This window comes from Schistocerca gregaria, chromosome 3 (genome assembly GCF_023897955.1).
Source record: "Schistocerca gregaria isolate iqSchGreg1 chromosome 3, iqSchGreg1.2, whole genome shotgun sequence".
In the NCBI taxonomy this organism is placed as follows: domain Eukaryota; kingdom Metazoa; phylum Arthropoda; class Insecta; order Orthoptera; family Acrididae; genus Schistocerca; species Schistocerca gregaria.
In genome coordinates this window covers 490263251-490289391 of record NC_064922.1, presented here as the reverse complement: position 1 = coordinate 490289391, position 26141 = coordinate 490263251, and the positions used below count along the sequence as shown (strand labels likewise).

The following is a 26141-nucleotide window of genomic DNA, read 5'->3' as shown; positions in this document are numbered from 1 at the left end:
TGTACTACAAGACGTTTGAATTCAGGTAACTTGGCTTCACAAGATATAAGAAACTAAAGTAGAGTGTCAGACAACTCCAGCCAAAGCCAATTTAAATAGCGTTCCAGGAGAGAGCAACTGGCACGCTGATATCATTACATGTTACTATAACGCATTGTCACGGTTATAGATAAACAAAAAATTTCGATGAAAACTGAAATAATTAAAACTTAAGAATAAACTGCTTAGCGATTGAATTCGGTTAAAGCTAAGTAGTTCACATAGGTTATAGAAAATATCGTCGAAATGCTAACCCTTTAAATGGTACTGGTAAATATATATACTACTAAACCAAGATGCTGTTATCGGAAACACGGGGAGACGTTATAGTAAACATGTAGAGCGTAGAAAAAGAAAAAGGCATCGCATTGTCAATGCTTTCTGGTCAGTTGTGTGTATACTATCAACCCCTTCCACGCATTCACTCGTAAGAAACCGATCGAAATTTCCTCACTCCTAGGTACAATAAATAATATTGTGGTCGACTAATCCCACTGGTCTTAAGTGCCGCTTATTAATTTATTTACTACAAACCGTTGGATTTATTGGTATTCACACAATCATAGTAGCTGCTCTGATAAGTATTTATACAATTTTTATGTCCCTCAGTCGGTAGGCTTGAGATGTCAAGGAACAAGTGTAATGGTATGAATGACGACCACGAAGACACTCGCCTTCAGAGGCGCTTTCGTCAGCTTTGGATTTGCTCTTTTGATGCAAGCGACGGTAAGTTCAATTCACAGTAACATTTCCTACGTTTTAAAGTACAAAATCAATACCAGAATCATTTTTGAGCTTATTTTCAGCAAATTTTCCCTAGCGCCGTACGTGTAAGAAAACTGATACACGTCCACCCATTTTGTAATTACATCCAATAAGTATTTTTCTCCTAACGAAGAATGAACATTGCGTATAATATTGTTTCACAAATTATCACGAAAAAGTGGCGGCTGAGATACTAACTTCCACTGACAGTAGCGAGTGAGGTGGTGCAGTGTGGACTGGCATGCGGGAGGACGACTACTGAAACGCGTGTCCGGCCATCCAGATTTATGTTGTCCTTGATTTCCCTAAATCGCTGCTGGCAAATCCCGGAATGGTTCCTTTGAAAGGGCACCGCCGATTTCCTTCCCTAATCCGATGGAACCGATGAACTCGCTGTTTAGTCCCACCCCCCAAATCAATCAACCAACCAACCACTGACAGCGTACATGTAGAATGATTACTGAAATATGGGACATGACAAAAACAAATTCTGCAATCAGTTATAGTCAGACGGACTCTTTCTTTCCTGTTACTATTTCCGTTTACATGGTCAATACATGGTGTTTGCTCCACCACCGTAAAGTTTGTTTTTATGAGTTTCTTATATTATAGCCGGCCGCGGAGGTCTCGCGATTCTAGGCGCGCAGTCCGGAACCGCGCGACTGCTACGGTCGCAGGTTCGAATCCTGCCTCGGGCGTGGATGTGTGTGATGTCCTTAGGTTAGTTAGGTTTGACTAGTTCTAAGTTCTAGGGGACTGATGACCTAAGAAGTTAAGTCCCATAGTGCTCAGAGCCATTTGAACCATTTTGATCTTATATTGTGATGTGGTCAAGAGGTAGAGTGTCTGAATAGTAGTCAAAACGTCTTGCGCCCTGCTTCGAACCAAGCCTCTACGTATATTTGGAATAAATTGCGGTGTAAGAGGTCACCCTCGATCGGCCAACGGTCTCATCACAGAGGATGAAGGAGCGGGCAGGATTCAATGGCAAACTATTGCCCTTGAGGTGAGAAACTGCCTCTGAAAGGCAGAAGAATCAGCAACGACATACGGCATGATGATGAAGAGGGCAATGGATACCAAAGTATTAACGACACATAATCTGTATCCACAGGACATGTGGACTGCAACTGAAAAAAAAAGTGTTCAGATCATTCTCCTTTGGCAAAAGATTTCGGAACTAGTCTCTTGTTCGGATCTCTGAGAGGGATTGCCAAGAGAGGAGTACGCACGAGAAAAGATGGGAAAACGAACCAAAGTGTAACGTACTACCAGTTAGTTGGAATGTCTGGATGTGGTAGAGAAGCTAGAAAATCAGAAACGGAAACATAAAGATTCAGTCTAGATGCAGGGCAGTGGCGTGAAATTCAAAACAGACAAGTATTTCTGGTCATATGCTTATAAAGGGACATCAACAACAGCTGAATATGCCGCAACGGATTCATTATGAATTGGAAGGTAGGGCAGTGACTCAGTTACTACGAAAAGCACTGAGATAGCGTTGTTCTAACCAGAATTGACAGCAAATCAACGACATTGACGATAGTTTAGGTATACGTATCAACGTCACAAGCAGAATATAAAGGACAGAGACAAGATATGATATTATTTACCGGGCAATTCATTATGTACACGATTAATATTAATTTGGGTAATGGAACGCTGTATTTGGGGAAGGAATAGAAGAAACGATTATGAAATTAAATGGACTTGGTAGCAGAAAGAGTAACTGAATTATGCAATAAATTTCAGTTAATAAAGGCGAAAACATTGTTCAAAAGTCACAAAAGGGGGACGCGTATTTGGGAAAAGTTCGAAGACATGGAAAGATTCGAGATGCATTACATCATCGACAGAGATTCGTAAATCGACATAGATTTATAAGGTGTAGTGAGATTGAAATACAGATTCGGATCCCAATTTTGCAGTGATGGAAAATATGTTGAACTTTAAGAGACCATCACTAAATAGGCGCGTGGCCATGCCGAAGTAATGGGAAATGATGATATGTGTCTGAAATTCTCTGAGGCTATAGACAATGCGATAGCGAATACCACAGAAGAGAAATGGCTATCTCAGGAAACTGCAATCACGGAAAATGGACAGAAAAACGTTAATGAAGTAAGGTAACAGCGACAAAGCTTTAGGTAACATAAGTAAAACTTCAACCGATCTACGAAATAATGAAGAATGTAAACGCTTACAAAAATACGGGAGCACGGCAAAGTAACTCAGTTATAAATGTAATAAACAGGAAGCGCAGTGAAGCCAAAACGAAATTTCTGCAGGAAATATGATGAACAACTCGATAAAGAAATGGTCGTCGGAGAGACTGATTAGAAAACTCAACCTTCTGTGAAATTAAAACGAGGAGAGTAAACGTAAAGAGAGAAATGGGAATTCCGCTTTTAAACGTAGAGGAGCATGCGGGTAGGTGGAAAGAGAACACTGAAGGCCTGTACAAGTGAGACAAATTTCATGACGTCGTTATACAAGTGAAAGTGAAGCCATAGGGGATCAAGTATTGGAATCAGTTTAATAGAACTTTGAAGACTTAATATCAAAGACATCGGAAATGATAGACTAAAAACTGAGAGGAATGGCAAAAGAACAGCTGTACAAACCGATATGTAGAATTTATGACACTGGAAACATATTATCAGACTTTCAGAAAGATATCACCCACATATTTACGAAGACAACAAGAGTTGATAAGCGCCAGAAATATTGCACAGTAAACCTAACAGATCATGCATGAAAGTTGCTGAGGAGAGTAGTATATCGAATAAGGAAAAAGTAAATCCAAGTGCTTTTAGATGGTGATTAGTTTGGCTACCGCAAAGGTAAGTCACCAGACGGGCAGTTCTAACGTTGGTACTGAAGCAAGACTTCAGAAAATTCGAGACACATTCTTAGCATCTGCCGACGTTAAAAAATCGTTAGACAATGTAAAATAATTCAAAATGTACGAAATTTTGAGAAAAATACGAGTAGGCTATAAGGAAAGATGGGTGATGTATAATCTGTAGAAGAACGAAGAGGGAACAGTAAGAATGGCAGAGTAAAAAAGAAGTATTAGAATTAAAAAGGGTCTAAGACAGGGATTTCACTATTCGCCCCTATTGCTTAACCTATACATCGGAGACGCAATGATGGAAATTAAATGGTTCAAATGGCTCTGAGCACTATGGGACTTAACATCTATGGTCATCAGTCCCCTAGAACTTAGAACAACTTAAACATAACTAACCTATGGACATCACACAACATTCATCCATCACGAGGCAGAGAAAATCCCTGACCCCGCCGGGAATCGAACCCCGGAACCCGGGGATGGAAATGAAAGAAGGGTTCAAGGGTGTGATTAAAATTCAAGATTAAATGATATCAGTGATAAAATTCGCTGATGACATTGTTATCCTCAGTTAATGCGAAGAACTGCAGGACGTATTAAGTGGAATGGACAGTCTGATGGATTAAGAGTAAACCGAAGGAAAACGAAAGTGATGAGGAGTAGAAGAAATGAGATGCTGCACACCTACATTAAAATTTGTGACTGCGAAGTATATGAAGTAAAGAAATACTATTTCCCTGGAAGTAAATAACACGTAACGAACGAAGCAAGGAACACATAAGGAGCAGACTAGGATATGCAAAAAGTGACTTCCTATGAGGAGCCTGCTGGCATTAAACGTCGGTCCTAACCTAAAGAAGATATTTCTGAGACGTAGCATAGCATTGTACGGTAGTGGATCTTGCCCGTGGGGTAACCAGAAAAGAAAAGAAACGAAGCGTTTGTGATTGGTTGCTATGGAACAATTCTGAAAATTAGCTGGACTAATAACGTAAAGAATGAGAAGGTCTTCTGCAGAATCGGTAAAGAATACTGCGACAAGAAGACAGTGCAGGTGGACAGAACATGTGTTACGGTATATGGTATTAGAGGGAGCTAACCGTTGCTTTGGCGCAAGAGAGGAATTCGTAGCTGACCGCGTGAAACAGTTGACTGAAAAAAAAGGGGGGGGGGGGGGGGGAAGCAACTTCTGGTGGCAACCATGTGGTGGAGATCGGAGGCTTCTCTGTTTTTTCGATATGTGGCAGATCTGACTATAGATCATGAAGCTGGTGCAGGCACAACGTTTAGCAAATTATCGATGAACGTGGGCTTCGTAGCAGACCGAGCAAGGTTACGCAATGGTTAGCACACTTGACCACATTCGGGTGGATGGCGGTTGAAATCTGAGTCCGGTCATCCAGATTTAGGTTTTCCATGGTTTCCCTAAATGGCTCCAAGTAAATGACGGAATGGTTCCTTTGAAAGCACACGGCTGATTTCCTTCCCCATCGTTGACAAAATCCGAACCTGTGCTACGTCTCTAACGACATCGATGTCGACGGGACGTTAAACCTAATGTTCCTTCGTTTCTTCCTCGGTATCAGACTTGAATGGAAAAGTTTCTTTTGATCGAATGAATTGTGTTATGCGATGGCATCTTCCACCACGATAACTATCCGTGTCAGAATGCCAGAATAGTACTACAGTGGTTTGCGAAGCATGACCATGAAATACTGTTAATGTCTTACCCACCATATCACCTGGCCTGAATCCGAATGAACACATATGGGCCGCTACTGGCGCAAACTCTGAAACCACAAACTACTAACAATAATTTACGGGAATTTCATGACCTGTGCATGAAGATATGGTGCCATGTATCTCCGGAAACATTTCTAAGTTGTGATGCCACACCCATTAGAGCAGCCCCGTAGCTGACTGGTCAGGGCAGCTGATTCCCATGCCCAGAGCCAAGTTCGATTCCTGCTTCCACCAGCGACTTTTTATTGATGGGGCGGGGGGGGGGGGGGCGGAATGGTGGTGCACTCAGCCTCAAGAGGCTAACTGAGCAGCTATTTGACCGACCAATAGCGGTTCCATGTCACGAAAACTGATAACGGCCGGGAGAGCAATGTGCTGGCCCCACGTCCCTCCATACCTCGTCCAATGACACCTATGTAAGAGGATGACATGGTCCGTCGGTCCGATGAACCCGCTGGGGCTTGTGAACAGAGTTCACGTTTACGCTATTAAGGACATGCTAATATTGTTTTGGCTCATCAGCGTGGTTTACAAAGATGAACTGTTTTCCTAACACACAGAACAGTAGAAATAAGAACTGAAGAAGAATTAGAAAAGAGTCGGTTGTTGTGTAAAATTTAAGTTCTTCGTAAGTAACGTCGAATTTATTCTACTTTCACGAATAACTACTGTAAAGTTCTTTTGTAATAGATGGTGACCAAGATGAAGTTTTCAGATGTGTGGAATGTGAAACATCTTTGATCTCAAGTTTGTTTGCCTAGTCGTCATCCGCAACAAGCACAGACATATTCCTTTTGTAAATAAAAACAGTCTTCTTTTGCTGCAGTATACTTTTTCTTCCAGACGCATTTCGCTTTTTATCTCAAGATCTTAAGGCATATTCAATGGGATCTAGACTGATACAGTAAAAAGCGATACACGAACTGTTTTATAATCTACAAATACAAACAAAACTGTCATTCTAGATGATACTGAAGATGCCTTAAAAAAAGGCGAAACGCCCCTGAAAGAAAAAAAAATGCATTGGAGCAAGAAAAGGCGGATTTTGTTTACAAAACGAATACATCTCTAACATGCTTCAGGGAATCAGTTGTGACGTATATTAAAAAATACAGAAGAAAGAAAGCAAAGGGAAACGTAATGTAGGTCTAAGGATATGCAAAGTGATACAATTGTCGATTCTAGGAAATTACATGGCCACAACGAGATAGGATGTTGGTAGATAGCAAACCTACTGACATGAGACATTGACTGCTGAAACACAGAGAAAAGTGGAAGTCGAAAAACCAGAAAGGTACAAAACGGATACCGTGCAGAGATGCAATAAATGAACTCAAAACAATTAAGAATGAAGAAAGCCTCAACTACAGAAGTGTTAAAGAGACAGTAAGAGACAGGTAAAAATTTCCCAGAAATATACTTACAAGTACGTGTGTTCAGGCTGTAAGTACTTTTTAACTTGACAATATTAGTAATGACGCTCCTTGTGTCTAGGATGCAGGATATCACATGCAGAAACGGAAATGAACCAAGAGCAGCATGTCAAATTAAATCAACAGAAAACTTTCCACGCGACCGCTCCCGATAGGTGAAAACTGTATGTCCAATGGTACTTTTACGAGAGTAGCTTATAAGCTGATCTGTATAACCAGATGTCATGAAAGAATAGCCTCTTTTTTCAGCTGGTTGGCCCTCCCTACGCATCCAAGGCTCTTGAAAACGCTGCAGTTCCTCTTGCATGACTATCATTATGGAAACTAAATGTATAAAAAACACATAATAAGTAATGTGTTACCAACTGTATTAATTTTAACTATATTTTGTAATTTTGTTTGTCTTTTCCTCAGAACTTTTCTCTCAGCTTAACATGGTTTCCAGTGCTCTGCAAAACACGTGGCTTTTGTACAGTCTTCATTGAACTACGCTGCTGACCGTGCCCGGACGGATTTCCTCTCACATACTTTTTACCTAGATGGCGACCTACCCGCTCAGTGTGTGTATACAGTATATCACCTCCGTAATAAATGTCTAGACTGTAGCCGGTTAGAAGTTAATTAATTTTCTGCGGTTAACACTATTTGTTTTTCCACTGCAGTAAACCTGTTCCCCACAACGCGTCCTTTTGCAATCGCGATTTGCTTCTCGGCTACGTAATAATGTGCGGTTGTACGAAAGATAAATTCTCGGTACATATAAAATTAACTTTAGAATTTGCAGCTTTTTTCGCATTAGTTACAACCAACCAGAAAGCCTCTCTCACAAACGTAGATTAGGACATTTATACGTCGCTAGTATAACAGTTCGGCGCAAACTTTATATTTACGACAAAACTGCACAACTATGCAGCCATAAAATTTCGTTTCCTTTTTATCAGAAATACAGCTCTCTCACTGCTGTAAATTAAACGTTTTTAATTTATTTGTTTCTTCTGTTTCGTTCTGGCGAAGTAACGATAAGTAACTAACTAATGGAAATATCTGCGAAAATAATACTCTTCTTATAAATCGTCACGTATGGCGGAGGCATAAACAGGTCATAAAACAACAAAATTGCCCCTTATTACGGAAACACGGAAATTAAAAAGACTAAGTGTTTCAAATAACTGTGTGATTTCGAATGTGGGATCTGATATTACATTTGGCTTGGAATTTACTTCGTGAGGAAAACAGTTGTAGTTTCATCATCAAATAGCTCCGACATTTTTTAACATACAATTTTATCTTTGAGAGTCCTCAGATACGCATTACTTACCGCGGAAGAGAGACATGACGATAAATGATATGTGTACGTGTCCTGTAATGTCTTACTGTTGAATGACTTTCTTCCACGTTCCAAAGCAATAGTATGCCAATTTCTAACGTTCACACCCTAACTCTTCCTTAAAGCGCTTTTCACGTTACTGTAAGCAGCAATATGTCTTCATTCCATTGTTTAATTTTCGATTTAATTAACCATTGCATTCGTTGTTGATTTCATTCGCTACCGGTAAGCAGTTTCATGTTACACTGGTTTGTCTTCAGTTTTGTATACCAGTAACTTTTAATCCGTTTATAACTAGGATCATCTCGCTTCATTTGAAAAGTTTCCATTGTATTATGTTGTATTGTATTAAACTGGGCACCTAGAATCAGCGGAGAGGATTGGTCCCGTAGCCCTCAGTGGTTCACAACCCCACAACAGGCCACAGCAGTCCACCCACCTCAACCGCCGCACCACACCGAACCCACGATTATTGTGCGGTTCAGCCCCCAATGGACATTGCCTTGACACCGGTCATCCTATGGAATACAACAATACGGAGATTCTGGCTTGCATGTCCAGCTATTGGGATAGTATTATTAAGGCAGCTGTTGAAATCAGACTATGAAGCAACCTTATTAACAGAGATGGTGGATTTTCTTTAAATGCTGCTTGGAATCCGGCTCTGTCCCTCATCAAAAAACAGAGGGACAGAATTAGTGCTACCTCACCTGTTGATTAATAGTAACTATCGATATTTCTGATGTTGGTTATCTTTGGTTGTGTTGACACTTGTTCTGTGTGTGGTGTCTTCCTTGTTTCTCCTCTGTGAACCGAGGTATTAAATTTGCTTTTACATTTTTTCCTTCCTTGCATTTGTGCCCTGAGAATGGCAGGGCGTGCTCCTGTCGAAATATCGGCGGTGTTCAACGACGTCACCCGGCAGAAAACCCGTAAGTTATTTGAACATTGGATTCGCCGGGAAAAGTTAAGGTCTCATATACATTCTATCATAATTATTTCCATTTTTAATCAAAATGTCTACTATCTAGTTGGTGGGGATGTTTACTAAATGGCCATAATTTTGTCACAAATCTTCGTTTTACTTTCTCGCTCTCTGTTAATTTACATGGAAAAAAGAAGCCGGTCCATATCTGTCCAATTTTTTTCGCAGTCCGTAAATCGTTTAACGTTATAGCGTTACATGTCGTTTCCATTATCATCCGCCGGCCGGAGTGGCTGAGCGGTTTTAGGTGCTACAGTCTGAATGCGAACGACCCCTATGGTCGCAGGTTCGAATCCTGCCTCGGGCATGGCTGTGTGTGATGTCCTTAAGTTGGTTAGGTTTAAGTAGTTTTAAGCTCTAGGGGACTGATGACCTCAGAAGTTAAGTCCCATGATGCTCAGAGCCATTTGAACCATTATTATCCCAAAGTCCCCTTCCTTTACAGTCAACACACGGTGACTCGAATAAGAAGCTCATCTTGGGAAAACGTGACAAAAAATTGCTAGGAACACGAAAACGCTTTCAGTAAACATTCTTAAATCCAATGCAGTTGAATCCTTTAGTACTTTGTGACGTGTGGTATTGATCAGTTTTGATGCTGATGATACCTGGGTACAATCCCACAGACAGGGCGCACGAATTCTTCATAACTGTACTCCTGTACTCGTTTCAGAGATTTCTTTGTGTCTATTGGAGAGGGCTGCAAAGGACAACAGAATATAAATATGAAAGACTTATTACTTGCGGAGTTTATCCGCAAGATCACTACACGATGATCCCATTCACTAGACAGGTTCCGCAGAACCGTCACCCAAATATTTGAATTGCTGTTTGCAGTCAAGCAACTGCCATCAAGTGATTACCGACATCGACTAGCACTCAAATGCTCTGGATTCTTGTCAGCCACTGTTTCGGACGGTTGCCTAATCAACGCGCGGCCACCATTACAGTTATGTTGGGTCAGATCTGATTCCAGGGGTGTATCCATCCTGATGGTGCCTCAACTGTTCCACAGATACCAGCGCCAAGACAGCCCGAAAAGGTAATTACACTCGTGATAACGCAAGAAAAAGTTGACATGAGAGCAAAATCAGCACGAAGCCATCCTTGTACCCGTGGATGTCTTAAAATGGCAAAAAAGCATTGACTGTCCTACGTTACTTCACTCTACTTGGTGCCGTGCTAGTGTGTGCCTCTGTTCATTCCAGCGATTTCGTGGCCTATCACTGTTCATGCCTGCGTCTGCCAGGCCTAGTTCATATGTTATCCATTTTGTTTTGCTTTTCCCCTAATGCCTGCTCTTTCATGTATTTGGCTCGTGAAGTGAAGCTGTCCTCTCGACTATACACTGAATGTACATAGCGAGTTTTAGTAGCCAAAAACTTAGTGTACTACGCTTCAACATGGCCGTTGTCTTGCTGAATTTTTGGATTTCCCGCTATTTTAACTTAGCACATCGTGGCTGTTTCTACCATCTTCGATTTCTCTATTTCCAGTCATGGACGTCATCTTCGATTTATCAGGGTGGCAGTCAGCATCTACAGGACTGTGCCGTCAGAAGATGAAGATGTGACATGTTATATCAGTCTTAGTACTGGCGTGACCACACTACTCTTGATCTGCAGTGTTACACTCCCAATACACATGATGGAGAGAAGCGAGTTGATAGTATGGACAGAGGATCTGAGGGGCTGTCAAAACGTACAAAATTATCATAATAGATTGCGAAAACACCATCTGGGACCTATGGCCTTTAAACGAAGACCAATCAGCGATGGGCAAGCAAGTATGTGCTGTAAATGCATATTTATGGGTGTGTATTTCGGCTCTGCTGCTCTGTTATGCTGTGGTTCATACACTACACTGCTCTTGAATAAGTGTTCATTACAACATGATGGCCGGCCGCTGTGGCCAAGCAGTTCTACTCGCTTCAGTGCGGAACCGCGCTGCTGCTACGGTCGCAGGTTCGAATCCTGCCTGGGGCATGTCTGTGTGTGATGTCCTTAGGTTAGTTGGGTTTAGGTAGTTCTAAGACCAGGGGACTAATGACCTATAGTGCTTAGAGCCATCTGAGCCAAAACATGCGGCCTTAAAAAAAATGCTCAAATGTGTGTGAAATCTTATGGGACATGACTGCTGACGCCATCAGTCCCTAAGCTTATACACTACTTAACGTAAATTATCCTAAGGACAAACACACACATCCATGCCCGAGGGAGGACTCGAACCTCTGCCAAGACCAGCCGCACAGTACGTGACTGGATCGCCTAAGACCGCTCGGCTAATACCGCGCGGCATTGCGTCCTTCAGATTTCGTTATTAAAAATATTGAACCTTACAACAATGATGCTTCTGCAGTACACGCTACTATGTTAACAAAGTAATGGGCTGTGATACATCTACCGGGGGCCATCTTCGCCGACTTATACCAGTAGCGGCCCAGGAGAAAGCCAGCCGGACTCCATGCTCCATGGGGAGAGCGACCGAGATGCGGACACAGGAGCCATTCTGTAACAAGGGGTAGGAGGGAGGACGCCCTCGCTTCGCTTAAGAATGGAATCGTTGAAAAGAGCCTGGTGGACAGAAGCGTGCCAAAAATTGATGGGTCCCTCCAGCCATTATGTTGGGACATCAAGAACGTACACGCGTTAGCAGATGAATTTCAGCAGTCGATTTACATGGTTTAAAACGCAAGAGCGGACGACAATTCCACAACCTCTCAGGCCCTCGGAGGAGCGTACACAAATCGTCAAGAAGTGGCCCAGGGAAGCGTGTGAAAGAAGTCAGCCTTCTTAAAAAGATGCTTTCTAGTCAGTCATGACGTTTCTTACAGATAATGGGTGCCAGCAGACTCTGAGGCGAAGCACATAGATGAGTCTATCGAGGCCTCACTCAGAGATAACGCTTACAAGGAAGTGCTATGTAGGTGCTTTCACAACAACTTCGGAATGCAGAAAAATATCGGAATTATATATCACTACCGCAGGTGAAATCGTGAGAAAAACGCCAATTTTAGAGTCACACACCAGCCCCTGCAAGGAGAGGCATGGTCATGAAACAGTAATCAATCTTTGAGCGGCATTAGAAACTGAGTCCACCAATGACAGCGCCTAGCGGAGAAAATTTCGAGAAACCGTTGAGCTGAGAGGTGGATGAGGAGAGAGGGAAGGCAATTGGTGAGACAGCACTGAAGCTAGACATCCATCACTAACAGCAGTGTGCAAAAAAGTATCAGTATCCCTTCATGTCCCACAAAAATATAAAAAACTCTTCCCTTTCGATCTGAAAAAGAAATTAGTACAAACACTTATACTCCCAATCATTGACTACAGCGATATTATCCTACAAGGCCTCTCTCAGGAAAATTCCCGACGTCTAGAACTGGTCATGAATGCCTGCCTCCGATATATCTGTGACGTTCGACTTTTTGATCACATTTCACCAGCATATGCAAAATAGACCTGGCTGCGTGCAGACAAAGGCAGAGATTTCCATACACTCTGACTCATCTACTGCCTTATAAATGTACACTGTCCCTCATATCTCTCCCCGTCCCTAACGCTCATGTCGAAACAACATGACAGAAACACACGTTCCCATTATAATAAAATCCTCTTCGTTCCACTGCATCGCTCAGTCACCTTCTCCAAGTCCTTTACAGTAGCGGGAACCCAACTCCAGAATAACCTCCCACGTTATGTTAGAGAACTTCAAAAAACAGTTAATGACGTATCTACTTAAGCAACAGTAATGCCTTACTCTGTACATGAATGCACTTCACCTCATTACTTCCCTCTTTCCCCTTTCTTAAATCTCCATTCCCCAAAACACGCTATACTAGTAAACATCTACTTTGCACACCAAGATATTATGTACATCTGCACAAACCTTCATTACTATTGGCAATCCTTCTCATGTTTGTCATTATTATTTGATTTTTTTACTGTTATTTTTATTGATTTATCAGAATCTGTATGTATAGCACCTGTTGTAAAAATACTGCCAGCATTTACTTTATTAGGTCTTAGTCATGTTTATCATTATATTTTATTTTTTTACTGTTATTATTATTGCTTTTATCATAATCTGTATGTATATGACCTGTTGTAAAAATACTGCCGCATTTACTTTATTAGGTCTTAGTCACTACTCTTTATTCATATTGTCACTAGAGTAAGCTAATTTTCTCCTTTAAACTATGGTCACGATGTAACTCTGATGTGTGAAATGCTACATGTGTGGAACACTTGTCCGATGTAAGAGAGGGCCTGATGGCCCTAATCTGATCAGGTTAAATAAATAAATAAATAAACATCCGCCCTCCGACACCGTAATATCGCAGCCTTGGCCACGCAACCCGCATAGGACACTCAACGTGGAGATCGTACCGGAACCTCTCAGCAAAGCTGCGATCGCTGATGGTGGCTGTCGACTCGCGCCCCACAGTTCCGAGGCGGCGCCGTATCGACGCTGCACGTGCACCCGGCTGCACTACACGACGAATGATCACCAATAATGGTAAGATGATTCGTCCAGCCCCCTGCTTCCGCATAATAATTGAGTCGCGTCTACGGCCAGTCAGTTCACCCCTGAGATTTGTAATTTTGTTTTGTTTCGCATAAACGGTACATAAACTAATACATTTCTTTCATGTTTCAATCATTTAAACAATATGTTCCACTCATACATCAAGCCTTTAATCTCATAACCTTTTGTGTTTGATTTCATTTACGTACTGATGTCACTTAGTTATTGGCTCCCAGCGTGGGGCGATCTCATTAGAATTTGCTTACTATGTGATATCACAAACGAGAATTTCTCGATTCACTACAGGGCTTTCGGTACTTTTCACCTATTTGTTTTAATAGTCAACTGGCACTCAGTAAACATCACAGTGAAATTACGTTTATTGTAATAGGAATTCAAATTTTACCTAGCAAACACTGCTCAGCAAAAGCCATTATCTTCAGTTAATTAGATTATTAACAGCATTCTTCGTTGTTATAGGTATTAGATGCTGCAAACTGGTTTAAATGCGAACACGTCTGCACGCTCGCCGATGACTGACTGTCTTTTTATGGTCGTAGCTCCAGAACAGTGCCTTCCCCAGCTGTCTTTATTTGGAAAACTTTGTTCGAATCGACGTCCTGTACCCCGCTTGGATCTCAATATCACGCTGTTGTTTCCCACGGTGTATCAGGATTCGCACCTGTGGATGAAGGGACAACTCTACTAAGTAATTGACAGTTATATTCACAAGGTATGTAGTATTACAGTATTCTACATTGAAGAACTTTAATTTCATAAGCATTACCAGAAAAATGCTGACCTTTATGCGGTGCTCTAGGGGATCGGTGGGGCTAGAAAAACATGAGACTGCGAAAAGTACTGCTATTGAAGAACATTGTAAAAACTGATCAAGTAACAAAAATTGTATTAGTTTCGCAAGTCTACCTGGACTTGAAATCTACCAGTTGTATGTCACAATCTAATTACTAGCTTCAGCAGCTCAGTTCCTGCATACACTTAGTGTTCAAATAAATTCAGTGATACATTTAGAAAGAAAATACAGTTTATATGTATTAGTAATTACGGCCTGGGTCTGACATATTAATGTCGACAACTAAAGCATGAAATGAATACTAGAAAGAACAGTCGAGGATAGAAGTGTTAAATCCCTTACCAATGAATGGAGTAGTTCGGTGCGAAACAGTAACGACACCCAATTGTCGTTGACATGACTCTGAAAAGGGAATATGAGAATCACATTATGGAGAGTGTCTGATGTATATAATAAATAGAAAACATCAGTATGAGGTAAAAGTAGAGAAATAAATACATCAAACCAATAAAAATAGGGATGATAGTAGAGACAGAATGGAATGAAGCTAATAAGACGAATATTAACAAAAATGTGAAGAAATAACAAAAATATAATATCGTATGTGATACCATAGCTATAGAATGAATGAGAGATCACCTAAAAGACGTCAGGAGCGAAAATAAGCCATTTATTTGATAGGGGATATTTTCTGAAATTTGTGTTTAGATCAATAAAAACAGAAAATCAGGATCATAATGATCTTTTTGGGATTCACACAAAGCTACTAGCATCATTCTTCCTCATTCTTGTCTAGAAATGATTATCAAAACATAAAATCCTACCCGAATCAGCACAGTAAAGAAACATAGAACTTAGGCGAATAGTTGTTCATTGCTGGGAGATTGAGATGTTGGACACATGTGACAAGGATGGTGTGACCATACCACCGGCGTAAAAACACTTTGTCACTGTCAAAAGGTGCCCTGCCGGTTAAACGCTGGCGGTGGGATTTCCTCTCAGAAACAATAATCCAGCTGCTCACCCCTCTAATTACAAATGAGCATTCCCAAGTGCCAGTAAACGATTATGATAAAACTTGGCGGATGTGTAGAGTAGTGAAAGAGGATAATGTGAACCATGTTTTTTTTTGGTTGTGCTTCATTTCACATTTAAAGGGTAAACCACACCTCGAAAGGTAATTTGGCATATTAGGTTTGGAGGGAATATCTTCTAAACGATAGTGTATAAAAAAAATTTTCTCATGTTAAAGTTAATGTGTAATTAATTTTCTTGAAAGCTGTATAGCGGAATTTTGTAATAACTTAAAATTTTGCAAAATACCTCAACACCATTTACTAATTCTGGAAAATGAAAACTTTTCTTACAATATAAATTACAGAATTTCTCATGCCAGGTACATCCATATATAATAAAGTTGATTTCTGAAGTATTGGAAAATAAGATGTATGCATCGTACTGACAGAGAATTTTGAAAACAGCTTATTAAAATATCCAAATATTAATTAGTAGGCTAGTTATTTATTTACTTATATTTGTTTCGTCGTTCAGATTGTTATTTTATGTTTTACATTAATCTGTATGTTTTTTAGTTTACCGTTTCACATAATTGTATTTTGTTAATTGTAAATAACAACTAACTCATCATTACGGTAGAAAATCATCACCATAATGATAATCTGTAAATAAACTCTTAACGTAACGTTGACATGCACATAAAATAAACGAAATTTCTTCACAAAACATACTTGATAGGGAACACAATATAAAACAAAATTCAGCAAAGATTTCAAGTTGTTGTGGGTGATCCTCTAAACATCATGATTATTATCAGACATATTTCAGTGCATTGGTAAGCCGTAGCAAAAAGAATTGATTACGCAATAGTGACTTGTTTCTCAAGTACAGACAGACATCAAAATCGTTCAACAGAACGAGATCTGAAATACTTCTCACGGGGTTTTTCCAACATCGAAAACTGTTTACATATCACGTCTCTACCTGTGCCGTCGAGTCTTCTGGGATCACCAGATGAAAAAGTTTCTTGTCCTTTGGTAGGAAGGTAAAAATGGTTTTTCGCGCACACCACCCGCTTTTTCATAGGTTTGAAAGAAACTAATGGTGTGTGCGGACCAAAATTCGAGAATCTCTTTTTGAAGCCCCAAATTTCCCTGTGAAGGTTTCTAAAACTGGCAAACAAACGTCTGACAGTGTCAAAGGATGTCTAAAGATTTAGTATTATAGCCGTCAATCTGAAAGAACCGTACAGAGCAACGTACCTGACTACAAGGAACTTGTTCATCTGGTGATCCGAAAGGGCTTCACAGCACAGACATAGTCCTGAGATGTAAACGGCTTTCAATGTTGGAAGAACTTTGTGAGAACATCTAGTTCAGTTGAATGAGTTTTATGTCACTCTGCGCTTGAGAAACAATATATTTACGCTGTGGTGACTAGTACAAAATCAGTTCATTTTTGCCAAGGCCTCCGAATATACTGAAAAATGCCTCATACAAAGCAGGATATTTAGAGGGTCACCCACGATAGTTTCAAGTCGTGCAGACTTTGTTTTATATTGTGCTCACCGTCCTATATTTTATGTGAATAAATTTCGTTCATTTCATGTGCATTGTGTACATAAAAGTTATGTTTTAAGCTTTTACTTACAGATTATCATTACTGTAGTGATCTTGTGTCACAATAATGAGTTGCTTGTTTTCTCAATTAACAAGAGACACTCACGTGATAGGGTAAAATAAAAATCAAATAAACAATTAATGTAAAGCGCAAAATATGAATTTAAATAATATAAGAAATGTAAGTAAAACAAATAACTAAACTAATAATGAATGCTTAGATATTTTAACTAGGTATATTGAAAATACTCTGACATAACACTGAATACAGCTTATTTCTCAGAATTAGTATTTCAGACACCAGCTTGATCACAAAAGGGTGGATGTGGCATGAAAGCTTCTTTAATGTACATGCATCAAAAAACGTTTTGCATCACCCACATATCCTGAAGATAAACATTCACTGTGGATATTGTAACACAGACATAGCCTCTTTGACTCTTCAGAGATGTCAGCAAACCCATCCAGAGATGTAAACAACCATGCATGAGCAGCGCCTATTAGACGGAGGGGGTCCGTCAGCCGATCAGTTCCAGTCACTCCACCAGGAAGGAGGTACACGGCTCTTGTTGTTAGTAATTCAACCATGCCTAGACTGTCAATACCGCGGTTCGATTGCATCCGCGTTGCTACTTTTTTCCAGTAAGGGTTGTCAACAAGGGAAGTGTCCAGGCGTCTTGAATTGAACCAAAGCGATATTGTTCGGACATGGAGGAGATACAGAGAGACAGGAACTGTCGATGATATGCCTTGCTCAGGCCGCCCAAGAGCTACAACTGCAGTGGATGACCGCTACCTACAGATTATGGCTCGGAGAAAAAAATTCAAATGGACTGAGCACCTGCGACTGTAGCGGTCGCGCGGTTCCAAACTAAAGCGCCTAGAACCGCTCGGCCACACCGGCTAGCGCTCGGAGAGATCCTAACAGCAACTACACCACATTGAATAACGCTTTTCGTGAAGCTACAGGACGTTTTTTTACGACTCAGACTGTGCGCAATAGGCTGCATGATGCGCAGTTTCACTCCCCACGTCCAGGACGAGGTCGATCTTTGCAACCACGACATCATGTAGTGCAGTACAGATGGGCCCAACAACATACCGAACGGACCGCTCAGCACCTTTCTTCACCGATGAGTGCCGCATATGCTTTCAACCAGACAATCGTCGGAGACGTGTTTGGAGACAACTCGGTCAGGCTGAACACCTTAGACACACTGTCCAGCGAGTGCAGCAATGTCGAGGTTCCCTGCTTTTTGGGGTGGTATTATGTGGTGCCGATGTATGCCGATGTTGGTCATAGGTGCACCATAACGGCTGTACGATGCGTGAATGCCAGCCTCTGACCGATAGTGCAACCGTATCGGCAACATATTAGCGAGGCATTCGTCTTCATGGACAACAATTCGCGCCCCCATCGCGCACACTTCGTGAATGACTCTCTTAAAAAAAAAAAAAACGACATCGCTCGACTAGAGTGGCCAGCATGTTCTCCACACAAACCCTATCGAACATGCCTGGGTAGACTGAGAAGGGCAGTTTATGCACGACGTGACCCACAAACCACTCTGAAGGATCTACGAAGAATCGTCGTTGAGGAGTGGAACGATCTGGACCAATAGTGCCTTGATGAACTTGTGGATAGTATGCCACGACGAATACAGGCATGCATCAAAGCAAAAGGACGTGCTACTGCGTATTAGAGGTACAGAAATCTGGATTACCACCTCTGAAGGTCTCGCTGTATGGTGGTACAACATGCAATGTGTGGTTTTCATGAACAATAAAAAAGGTGGAGATGATGTTTATATTGTTTTCAGTTCCAATTTTCTGCACAAGTTCCGGAACTCTCGGAACCGAGGTGAGACAAAACTTTTTTTGATGTGCGTTTGTTCCAAAAAAAGTTTTGATTTTTCAAAAGTAATTCTGGTTAGCAGTGTGTCTTGTAAAATTTCAAATTATTCAAGAACATAATTTTATAGTTTCCAACAACGTTAATTACATACAAACATTTGAGAAATTTTTTTATATATCTTCGTTTGGAAGGTATTCTCTCCAAACCTAATATGCCAAATTACCTTTCAGGGTATGTTTTACCACTTAAAAGTGAAACTGGGCACAAACAAAGATGCGTATTGCATTATTTTACTGCCTCTACACACCCGTCAAATGTCGTCAAGATCGTTTGTAGAAACTTAGGGATGTTCCCTTATTAGTGCCAGGGACTTGAAATTTGGTTCGAAAGTGCCTACAACCTACCCTGAGACGTCAGCCTCCGTCTCGACCACAGCAAGGTGTCGACACATGCAAAAAAAGGGCCAGTGCCGGAAAATTCATGTTAGGTGAAAGGTGGGTTAATGATGTCACCAAATTTCACCACAATTCTGCGCAACGGCGCAGTGGACATGTCACACGTTGGGAAGGTCGTGACACCCCGTCTCACCAACACGTCATCTCTTCGTTTCACGTCTCCATGACGAAGATGCGGTTTTCTGATGTGTGGTCGAGAAAAATTTTTCAGGTACACCGCCGCTCAGTATCGACAGGAAAAGACCTCGGTGGATGTCATACAGGGCGTTGATTCCAAAACATTTCCCAGTCGAAAACAACAGTTCGCTGCGAAAAGTGCAACAGGACGGCATTCGTCGACGCTGGTGACACCTTCAGGACAATTCAACCATTGTTTAGGAACGTCGTGGGCCTGCAACCGCACTGAACATGAGCGCATCCCTTTGGCGTGCAGCGCGACCGCAATTGTTCTTCTGCTGTACAGAGTGAAGCTACAGGGAGCGTTCATTCGGCGAAATTTGAACGTGATCTGAAGCAACAAAGTGTGATTACGCTCTTTCAGCTCTCGTTTTTCGCTGCTGTGGCAAGATCTCCCGGGGAGGAATGCGTGGAGGGGGGGGGGGGGGGGGGAGGCTGTTCTACATTGACACATACATGAATAAATTGGAAAGGGTCTGTCAGAGACACCTTTTTGTGGCAACACCCCCGAAGCCAATCGTGCACCTTTGTTGAGCGTTTTGAAAATGTTCCTACTGATATTTCACCATTTCGAGCGCCCTGGACTGAATGCACCATGTCTCTGAACCAGCGCCTCTGGGCCACATATTAAATCTAAGGGGCGTTGAAAGGGATCCCTGTCACGCGGACGCCTAGTAATCAGTAACTGGCGTTCTCTGTGCAGGCACAGTTTTAAAGGGCACGATAAAGTTGAGCGGGTGACACAGAGGGTGGCCTAACTGGAGCGACTCAGAGGGTCACTTCGCCATTGTATTCACGCATGTCCGTACTCCCCACCTCAACCCCTACTTCCCTCCGTGATCACAACGAAGAAGGCGCAAGGCACGAGGGCTGAAAAAGCAGGAACACCCATTGTTGCTTCAGATCACCCTCAGATTTCATTGAATGGTTTTGAATGGGCCCTAGTGGTTTCCATCCTGTGCAACAGATCAAAAATTGCGGTCACGCTACAACACAGAAGGGTGCCATTATGTTCACTGATGGTGCAGGCCCACGATGGCCTTACAGAAGGATTGAATCATCCGGGGCGGGAAGGGTTCAGCAATGCTAAAGATTGTCAAGAACGTCTTGTTGCTGCTCATTGCACTGCGATCTGTCGTTTCCGACAGCAAAATGTGTGGGAATCAGTGCCCCAAGGGAAAGGGTGGTTTTATTGGCGCCCTTCATGCTACCCCTAGAGACATTTTCCTGTCAATACTGACCGACGACGTGTGTAAAAATGTTTTCGTCGACCATCCGTTTTAACGCTGGGCTTTCGCGAATTTGATCTCCGTCGGAGAGGAACCGAAAGAAGAATACACGTAAGAAACACTGTGACAAGCTTCCCATTGAGTGCCGCAGGCGTTGGGCAGAAATATGGTGAAATCTGATACCAATGTGACATAATTAATCTACCTTAGACCTCATATCAAATTCAGAGCTGTGGTCTTTTCTTCTCATGTGTCAACACCTTTCTATTTGAAACGTTGCCGAGCCCGCGTGTATCGTCGCGGGGTGCCAGAGGACCCTTGTAGCCACCTTGAAGCCAAGTCACAAATCTCTGCGAGGCAATGGAGGGAATTACGTTGTTACTCAATACTGATCCTTCAATTGCGTCCTTTATTTGTGTTACAAATTGTAGCGTACAAAAGTCTTGTGCGACAGCTACATGAACGTTATGATATGTGTGGAACCCCTCATCCGACAAAACTGATACAGGAAATAGAAAATATCCAAACAGGAATAGAACTTAATAGACTCATTGTGGTCAGCATGTGGTTTACTGCTGCGAGTGCGCACTTTTCTAGAATATTATATGTAAACTGAAGGTCGAAGGGGAGAGGGGCGAGAACGGAAATGGCTGTGATTACCTATATTCATACAACTGATTCGCCTAGATGACCGATGGATCCACTTTCATCTGTGCGGATTCACTGGTACGTCCGACCTGCTGTGGCAATCTCAAGAGTAGCGAGCGTGGCGGAAATGAACAGGGACCGCAGACAGGTGGCTGAGGTGGGAATGTGGGTCGGCCGTGAAATGTGCCGAGATAGTCCGCGCAGTTGCGACAACACTGTGTACCGAATGGCTCTTTGGTCAACGCACCTGCCAGAAAGCGGGAAATCAAGGGTTCGATTCCAAACCGGTCTACATTTTCGCTCGTCGCCGCTGATTCCGCGTCATGTCCCGATTCAGCGAACACAAGTAATCAATTCGCTTTCCTTTCTCTTCTCTTCCCCCCCTCCACCTCAATGTACACATAATGCATCACACATGCGGGTTCCGCATGGTGTCTTTTCTTTCGGACATGTAGACACCAGCATTCATGTATTTTGTAGAAGAGTCAAGGGTATTCTGTTTAACTTTACCACCCCAGAGAACATTTTGTTTAGAAGCAAATTAAAAATTTATCAATCAAATATTGTTTAACTTTCGAGGTTGTATCAATTAACACGATCGCTTTAATTATAACTTTGTCCCTAACGGTGATATGAACTGCTGTGCCCGCCCACTGCAGACATCGTAAGAACTACCGCATCGGCATCCCACTTCATGGCCAAACGTCACGGGATGCCTGCATCACAGGCGTATATTCACCAGGAGAACCTACGTCGTCTGTGTTGTCAACACAAATATTTACCGGTGGACACAACACCACACCAGATCTTCACCAACGGCCGCCAGGGACCGCTACCTGTTCGCGGAGCCTGCAGAACAGCTTCACCAGAGGTCGCAGATAGCGCAGGATCTACTCTGCTATGCCAGGCTCGTGATCGCAAATACGGCAGATACGCCCTTCAAACGGGATTCATAGGGCGGCGCACTGCCGGCAAAGTGCAATTCGACGCACCGTTTGGAAGTATACGGAGATGCTACATCGGCAGCCACAGCCAGACGCCTCTTGTTGCTGGCCGATCCCTTGCAGATGGATTTGATATAGTCGACGAACAGAGTGATATTGTAGACTTGTTTGATAGTGATCTCTCCTCGTGAAGAGTCGGGTCTATTCTATTATGATTTGTTATTGTATAGTGGTGACGATCCGCAGTTTCGATCGAGTCTGTTGTTCTTTTGGAGACTGCATTTTTCTTTCAATAAACTGTTTCCAGAGTGTGTTTTCCGCATTTCAATTCTGCTAACGGAGATACTTCATGAACAGTAGCATTTTTCTAATAGCACGCTATAGTGTTTATTCGGTAACCCACATCCACTCCTCACGAGTTGTTCAAGCACTTATCACTGTGTACCATCCTGTAAACATGCCGTTATTGAAAACGTATACAAAACTAATTTTGACAACTATGCATCAGCACGGAGTGGAAGTACTTCTGGCTGACACAGATCTTCAGCGTGCATTTTCCTTGTGTTTTCATCTGTTTACTGCCAACTCCAGCAACTGGACGAGTTACGTTACGCCGGATACGTGCACATTGTGTTAGTACACGAGGGTCAACGTGAAATTTGTATTACTTTTGCAATGAAGTTACGTTTACATCACTGATGTCTCATGATACCTTTTTGAACAGGTGTTGAGGAGAGGAGATGGCTCACCGAACAAAAAATATAGGTTTCTATTTAAAAAGGATTTAACGCTATCCATATCTTGTTACGAACGAAATTACAAGAAAGAGAATCGTGTCGTTTGTTGTGGTCATGGTAAGTAAACAACATTTTATTGATACATTTTTTACTTTTCTTATGAAAAAAAGTTATTTGGGGCGGCAAAAACAAATGAGACACCCCACACTGCCTATTCATGCGAAAGTATCGTGAAGGTAAAATCAGAATGCTCGTTTGGAGGTTTATCTACAATTGTTTTTCCATCACAACATTCGCGACTGCAGCAGGGTAGGCCGTAAGCAATGCGGCAACAACGCACAGTCCGCAACACGCTATAAGGTGGCCTGCGGAATAAAGGTGCAAATGCTGCAAAAGTATTGTAGTCAGATATGAAGACGACTACCGGAATTGTTAAAATGAGACACCATGTACTGCTTCCTCCAGCGAAAATAATACGAAGGTAAAATCAGAAAGATTCGGGCTTACTCGGAGGCTTATCTACAATTGTTTCTTCACCACGCCATTCGCGACTCTAGAAGGGAAGGCCGTTAGCGATTGTGGTACACAATGTACAGTTCGCAACTCACTATATGGTGGCTAGCGGGACAAAGGGGTAGATGCTCAAAAAACACGGTAGCCATACACGAAGGTGACTACCGGAACTGCCGAGATGGGACAGCAGCGCCGTTTACTCTCCGCATCTCCATTTCCCGGCGCCAGACCCTCGAGCGCGAGCGAGCTGCGCTACGCGCTACGTAAGCGGCATGCGCTTCCTCAATGCTACGGCGTGCCGTATTGACCGAGGCCGGGCCCTCTGCGGTTGCGACGCCGGGCGTCAGACGGGACGGGACGCGGCGGCGTGTCGGCGTCGCGACGCTGCCTCTGCTCGCCAAGCCGCACCTGCCGCCGACGCATTTAGAACCTCCTGGTGGCGCCGCGCCAGCTGATATTAAGCTCTCCCACTCGGCTGGCACTCTCATATTTACTAACACCTTGGCCAATGGAGGGAGAGCTGCCCTAGCACTGCCGCCGTTCCAGAGCGAGATCGGTACTAGAATAAAAGATACGGGAGTCACTTCTAGATCAACCTGAGGACGAACACACAGTTATAATTGCAGCTACGCAATAAATACAGAACCTTCGGTTAAAAAATACCTTATTGCCAGTGAAATCAACAACACCGGGAAGGATTACAGGTAACGAAATTTTACAAGCTGCTGCTAATAACGAATAAAGAAAGTAGTGCTGGGAGCACAGAATTTGTTTCTTTAATTCTAGCTGATGATCACAAAAAACTGTCGTCACACTATTGATTTCATAATGAGCACATTCATGCATTTGGAATTTCGGCTTCACGGGAAGGGTACTCGGATAGCCAAAGCGATTTAGGAGGTCGCTCGCGTGAAGCGGGAAATCCGGGTTCGAGCCCTCGTCAGGCATAATTTTTTACTTGTCACCATTAAATTAATTTCGTGCTTTACATACTAAAACACCTGTTAAAAAATATGTTATTGGGCATTAAGTCAGAACCACCGTGAAGTATAACAAGTTTACAAGCTGCGACATAATCGCGAATAAAGACAGTCGTCCAAGGAGCACTTTAATACCAATCAATGATAACAAAAATGTGTCGTTACCCTGTCGATTACCATAATGAAAACATTCAGATCCATCAACAAAAGGGAAACCAAACAGAGCTGCTGCACAATATGCACGTTATAAACAACAAATTTTGATTTATATATTCTTTTGGACATGTCTAAAGGAACAGACATCATTGCCGATCTCAAAGACGTACATTTACCTGAAGAAATGAAAATATAAATTCTGACATCTTCCACAATCGAGAATTGAATTAAATTCATCAGTAACAAGTGAAAATTTGTGCTGGATTGTGATTCCAATCTGGAGTTCTAGCCTTAAGCGAGCGGGTGCTTTAACGACTTCGGCTGTCCGAGCATGCTTCCCATCCACCACAAATTCCCAGCTTGTCTTACACTACTTACATAGCACCCTCCGTTCATGACACTGTCAACAGCATCGTGCTGATTCCTACGAGAGTTCCGGAGAGGGAGTATATCTGCACGGAAATGTTATTCATTGCCGTCAAGGCATGTATTCACTGAAGCGCCAAAGCAACTGGTAAAAGCAAGCGTATTCAAATACAGAGATGTGTAAACAGGCGGAAGATGGTGCTGCTGTCGGCAACCCCTATGTCAGACAACAAGTGTTTGGTGCAGTTGTTAGATCAGTTATTGCTGCTACAATGGCAGATTATCGAGATTTAAGTGAGTTTGACATACTGTTACAGTCGGTCTCCGAGGTAATGCTGAAGTGGGGATTTTCCCAGGCGACTATCTTCACGATTGTACCGCAAATACCAGAAGTCTGGTAAAACAACAAATCTCCGACATCGCTACGGCCGGAAAAAAGATCACGCAAGAATAGGACCAAATTGACAGGAATGAAACTTTTCCGTAAATTGCAGCAGATTTCAGTGCTAGGCCATCAACAAGTTCCAGCGTGCGAACCATTCAACGAAATGTCACCGATATTGCCTATCGGAGCCAAAGGACCACACGTATACCCTTAATGACTGCACGACACAAAGCTTTAGACCTCGCCTGGGTCCGTCAACACCGTCATTGGACTAATGACGACTGGAAACATGTCACGTGGTCGGACGAGGCTCGTTTCAGATTGAATCGAGTAGATGGACGTGGACGGGTATGGAGACAACCGCATAAATCCTTGGACCCTGCATGTCACCAAGGCGGAGGCTCGGTAATGGTGTGGGGCACGTGAAGTTGGGGTGATAAGGGACTCCTTATACGTCTAGATACGACTCTGACTGGTGACATGTACGTAAGCATCCTGTCTGCTCATCTGCGTCCATTCATGTCCATTGTGGACAATGTGCGCAATGTGGCGAACGATTGCAGAGTGTGGGTG

General features: G+C 42.5%; 1 protein-coding gene across 2 annotated transcripts in view; it reads right to left on the bottom strand.

Annotated features, from left to right (window-relative positions):
* LOC126354447 (octopamine receptor beta-2R) overlaps window positions 1-26141 on the bottom strand; it is a 698957-nt gene that overhangs the window by 393731 nt on the left and 279085 nt on the right. Inside the window, exon 1 of one of the 2 annotated variants that reach the window (XM_050004136.1) lies at window positions 14830-14888. The exons of the other annotated variant lie outside the window; for it this stretch is intronic. The gene's annotated coding sequence lies outside the window, so the exon portion shown is untranslated. Of the gene's footprint in view, window positions 1-14829; window positions 14889-26141 lie in introns of those variants that run through there. 2 annotated transcript variants of the gene reach the window in all.